Source organism: Podarcis filfolensis (genome assembly GCF_964270895.1).
Source record: "Podarcis filfolensis genome assembly, chromosome: 4".
Taxonomy (NCBI): Eukaryota; Metazoa; Chordata; class Lepidosauria; order Squamata; family Lacertidae; genus Podarcis; species Podarcis filfolensis.
In genome coordinates, this window is record NC_139607.1 from 55747801 (window position 1) to 55752771 (window position 4971).

General features: G+C 46.6%; 1 long non-coding RNA gene across 1 annotated transcript; it reads left to right on the top strand.

The window, feature by feature from the left end:
• Window positions 1-363: 363 nt before the first annotated feature.
• Window positions 364-3039, top strand: LOC310762115. The gene is made up of 3 exons (XR_014547874.1): window positions 364-1016; window positions 1290-1683; window positions 2854-3039. It is a non-coding gene; the product is annotated as an uncharacterized lncRNA (long non-coding RNA).
• The last annotated feature ends 1932 nt before the right edge of the window (window positions 3040-4971 follow it).

The window sequence follows — 4971 nt, forward strand, 5'->3', positions numbered from 1 at the left end:
TGGAACACCCTCCACCAGATGTCAACTACAAGACTTCTAGAAGACATCTGAAGGCAGCCCTGTTTAGGGAAGCTTTTAATGTCTGATGCCTTACTGTATTTTAGAATATTAGACACAGGGCTGCCATCATTCCCACAGCTTGCTGGGATCGCAGCTTTGTGCTTGTGGGAAGGGTTTTCTCAAGGTTTAGGATTCCTCTGGCTCTTCAGCCAGTGGCTCGGAATACTGCAAATCAAAAGTCAGTTAGAGACCTACCTGAAGTAGCCTAAAATAAGGTTAGGAAGCAGCTTGCATTGGTGGGATCCCCTTTGATCCTCCTTCTATTCCTGATCTTCATTTATCCCCATCAGGGATTGTCCCTAAGAAAGCCCCATATAATTCCATCTGACCCTTATTTATCATATCCCAAAGGCACCTCAGTGAATGATGCTACCCTTCCAGAATTGTTTCGTGAAATACGCGTCTCTGGATCAGGTGGTTGAGCTTACCAACAAACTGGAAGAGGTGCCTTGTTGGCAATATGCAATATTTAATTGACTGTTAGGCTGCTGCCGGTTCACCCTCGAGATTTTAAGTGGTTGGGCTTGAATTTGGATGGAGCTCCTTATTATTGATAAGGCGATGCCGATGGGTTGCGCTATAGACTGTTCAGCACTCAAGTCCTTTAGCGCCTTTCTGGATTGAACAGTGCGAGTCAAGACTCATTTAATTGGGGGTACCATTATTTGGATTATTTTACTGGTTGGTTCATGTGACACCAGCCTCTTCGTAGGCTTTCTGGACACCCTTTGTTCCCTCTGGGAGCTGGGTGTTCTGTTGGTAGTGGATAGGACAGTGGTCCTACTGCCCCCTTTTAATGTATTTGGGGGTTAGCTTGATATTGTTGCTCAAACATCTGCTTGCTGTGGTGAAGCTGTTGGCCTTGAAGGAAGTTATTCTTGTTATGCTTCCTCTGAAGCAAGTGTTGCCTTGTCAGATCCTATCATTTGCTAGGTCAGTAAAATTTTGCATGCAGGGTGGTTGCCCCAGGCTGCCCCTTCCGTTCCTGCTTGGCCAGGTTGTCTCATGGCCCGGGGTCCCTTCATCATCATGTACAGCAGCCTTGAGCCTGGCAGGGCAAGCCAATCACATTTATTTAGGGATCCAGATGGATATCATTGTTAAAACATACCACTTGCCTATGGAGAAGCTGTCTGCCTTGAAGGAAGTTATTTTGTAATACTTCCTCTGAAGCAAGAGATGCTTCATCAGATCCGATCTTGCTGGGTCACTTAATTAATCTTGCATAGTGTTGCCCCAGGCCGCCCCTTCCATTCCCGCTAGGCCAGGCTGCCTGTGGCCTGAGGTCCCCTTACCTTTGTGTACGCTTAACAAGTGAGGTGAAGGCAGTCTCATGCGATGGTTGCAATTCCTAAATGAATGCAATAGTAGTTCGCCATGGAAGGATACCTTGAGCCTGCACAGGGATTTTCAGGTTCATGCTGATGCTGCTGGATCTTTGCCCTTTGGTTTTTTATTTCAGGGGCTGCTGGTGTGCAAAGCCATGGCCTCAAGCCCGGTGTGGTGAAGCAATTATGTGACCTAACTTTTCTTGAGTTTTCCCCCATTTTAGTAGCAGTTCACATGTGGCCCGAGGAGTTCAGTGACCATCGGATCTGCTTTTGGTCTGATAACCAGGCAGTGGTGAGCGTCTTGGCAAAACAGTCCTCACGCTCCAGTGAGTCTCCGCCCCTCTGCTCACACTTCGAGCTGCGCTGCTTAAGGTTTAATATTGTGCTTTCTGCTCTCCTGATTACGGGATCCTCTAATGACGTCGCTGACACTCTATCCCATTTTCAGATGGAACGCTTCAGATCCTGGGCTCCAGACACTCAGCTACTGCCAGACTTTTCCAGACCACCTGTGGCACTTTGACAACAATTAGTTGTCAATTACAGAGAGCAGCAGCTTCCATTTCCCCTTCTGCTTTTAGCTCTTATGAGAAGGCCTGGATGGATTTCTTAGCCTGAAGCTGGCAGTCCTCGGCCATTCAGAAGAACTGGCCCCCATCGTCTGAGCAGATCTTGTAGTATTTGGTCCACCTGCTGCAGATTTGAGGTGCTGTTAAAACTATCAGTATTCAGTCCGCTGCAATGTCTGTTATAGTAAAGCTTTGATTTGCAGAGACCCTTGTATAAAGTCTGTCATGCGCAGGGCCTTGGAAGGTTGGAATAGGCTCCAACCTCATACGACAGTGGGCAGGAAGTCGATCAATTTTTACCTATGCAGTATCTGCAACAAGTTATAACTTGTCTGCTGGTTAAAGATCAAGGCGAGACTCCTTTCAGTATTCCATTGCATTTTTGGTGCACTGAGGGTTGGGGAAATGGCGTTGGAGCCAGCACAGGGCTGAGAGTCTGGAGGCTTATTGCTTCAGGACTTTTCCTTATCTGCTTTGGAGCTGGTCATTAGAGTTGGGAACTCTAAAACAGACCTAGTGGGCAGGAGTGCCACCATCAGGCTTCCCCTCACAGGTGAGGAGGGCTCTTGCCCAGTTATGGATACCAGAAATATTTGGCTTTTCCTTCCCCTGGGGTCTGGCCCGCTCCTAGTGCATTAAAATGGGTTCCCGTTAGCCAGGCATCAATGTGCTTACATCGTGCACCAGTTATTACGGCCTGTGGCTTGCCTACCGCTGAACATGCCTCATTCCTTCCGAATAGGGCTGCTGCAAAGGCTGCACACTGGGGGCCTGTCAGTAGACAGGATTGTGAATACGGGTCATTGGAAGTCTGATGCTGACAAGGGTTACATCAGGAAGTGTCACCAATGATGTCTGTGCTGATGCCTGTCTGTTTTTTCCTTTTTTCATAGGAGCAGCTGTGCACATTTGGATTGTCGGTCACAGCATTGTACACTGGGCTGGCAAGCGCGCTGAAGAGTCTGGACTGGGGCGCCATCTCAGTCTTCCTGCCCATGTGAACATATACTGGGTGTCCAGATGGGGAATGCTTTGGGAGGAGTTCCTTCCTTTGGTGCGGTCAAGTGTGACATGTGCAGGTCCTCCCGCAGTGCTAGTGGTGCAGCTGGACGAGAATGACTTGCCGTCTTCTTACAGCATAAGTTTGTGTTCCTGCATGCAGGAGGACTTGGATGAGTTGATGGCAGCTCTCCCTGGACTCAAAATAATTTAAGGCATTGGTTCAAGGTGGTCTGGAGGGGGGGGGGTCAGAGCACCTGTCCCCTCCAATGCGCAAAGGTAATCCTTTAAAGGAATCCAAGGATTCGCCATGCTTTCGAGGGGTAGGGCCACGCAAGGGTCCCTGGAGCATTTGGGGTGCGCTTGAGTCTGATCCTGGTTCATTGCTCCCCCACGATGTTTGCTTGTACTGACGATATGGTGGGGCCCAGTCGTCAGTGCTGCCCTGCTGAGGTCAGGTGCAGATAGTCGGAACCAATGCCTAAACAAACTACCACCGAGCAGGCCAGAAAGCATGTTAATAAGGCGGTGGAAAATAAAATAAAATAAATAAAATAAAATAAAATAAATAGAATAAATAAATAAATAAAATAAAAAAATAAAAATAAAAATAAAATAAAATAAAAGAACAAATAAAATAAAATAAAATAAAATAGGTCCTTGCTTTAGGTGGTTCTGTGATATTGCATCCTGCTATTTCCTTCAAGGCTATTGCCCTCTTTAGGGCAGATGGGGTGCATCTTTCCCCTATGGGGAATGACACCTGGCTGGATGCGGTTGCTTTGGGATTGAAGGAAGGGTTGCATTTGTGAGTGGTTTGGCGGTGAGCTTCAGTGCTCAGTTGGCAGTTAGGCATTGGTCTGGAATTGGTTGCTGGAGGGGTATGGATTCGGCTGTGCCTGCCCCTCCAAAATGCTGCTGCAGCTGCTGCTTCAAGGGTTTTCCATTAAAGGAAACCAGGGGCTCCCCATGCTTTTGTCCGAAACCCCCTGGCAAGGGGCTAGGGCCACGCAAGCCCCTGGGAGCATTCTGGGGAGAGGTGAGGCATGGTTCCCAGTCCCGTGTCTCTCCCCAGTTGACTTACCCTTGCTGACTTCGCGGGGGGTGCGAATATCAGAGCTGTCCCCGGGCGGGGTCAGTTAGTGCTACCAATCCCTAAGCAACCACTCACATTGCTGTAATTTGAATAAAGTTGTGGCCAAAATTATGCCAAAAACCTTAAACAAAAATTAAGTGTCAATTGTGTTTTTCTTTGGGGGGGTGTCTTGGGGACCTCGACGCGCAAGTAGCCATGTAATATTTATCTTTCAGTCATTGCACAATAGGCTGAAATGTACAGATTGACTCTTGGGGGTGGGGGTGAAAATCTAGCAATTTTGGGGGTAAAATGACCATTTTGATAGTGACTGCCTAGACCTCATAATCCATTTTAATACAGAAATTGTGGGTGTGTTAAGTTCTTAGTAAAGATTCTACTTGTATTAAACGAAGACAATAGAAGGACAGATACAATCTTTTATTACAGCTAGAATTAACAAAGAAGGTTCAAGCTCATAGATTCAGATTTCTTAGCCCTACAACTAATCAGGCTAATATGTATGTAACTAAGGAACTGTCTTTTTTTCTTTTTTTTTACAGAAAGATACCTAATTTTAGATATGTATTGCTATTCATCAGTGAGCTCAGCTATTTAATGTGGGAACAGTCCAATCAAATTATAATTAACCTTTCAGACTAAAAATTGAGCTATTAGGATCCAGTTCTCATGTCTAGCATAGTAGAGAATTCTTTGTGCATTGTTCGTGTTCTGAGGCCCAAAAAGAGTTATTTGGTGGGCGAAGGGGAGGTGGATGACTTGGAGCCATGGTGTTCTTGTTTAATTATGTAAAGCTAAGTGGGAAAAAAAAGCCTCAGGATCTTCTGTCTCCATGGAGGTAAAAGGTACAGGATCCCTGGATGATTAAGTGCAGTCAACGGTGACTAGTGAGTGTGGCGCTCATCTCACTTCAGGC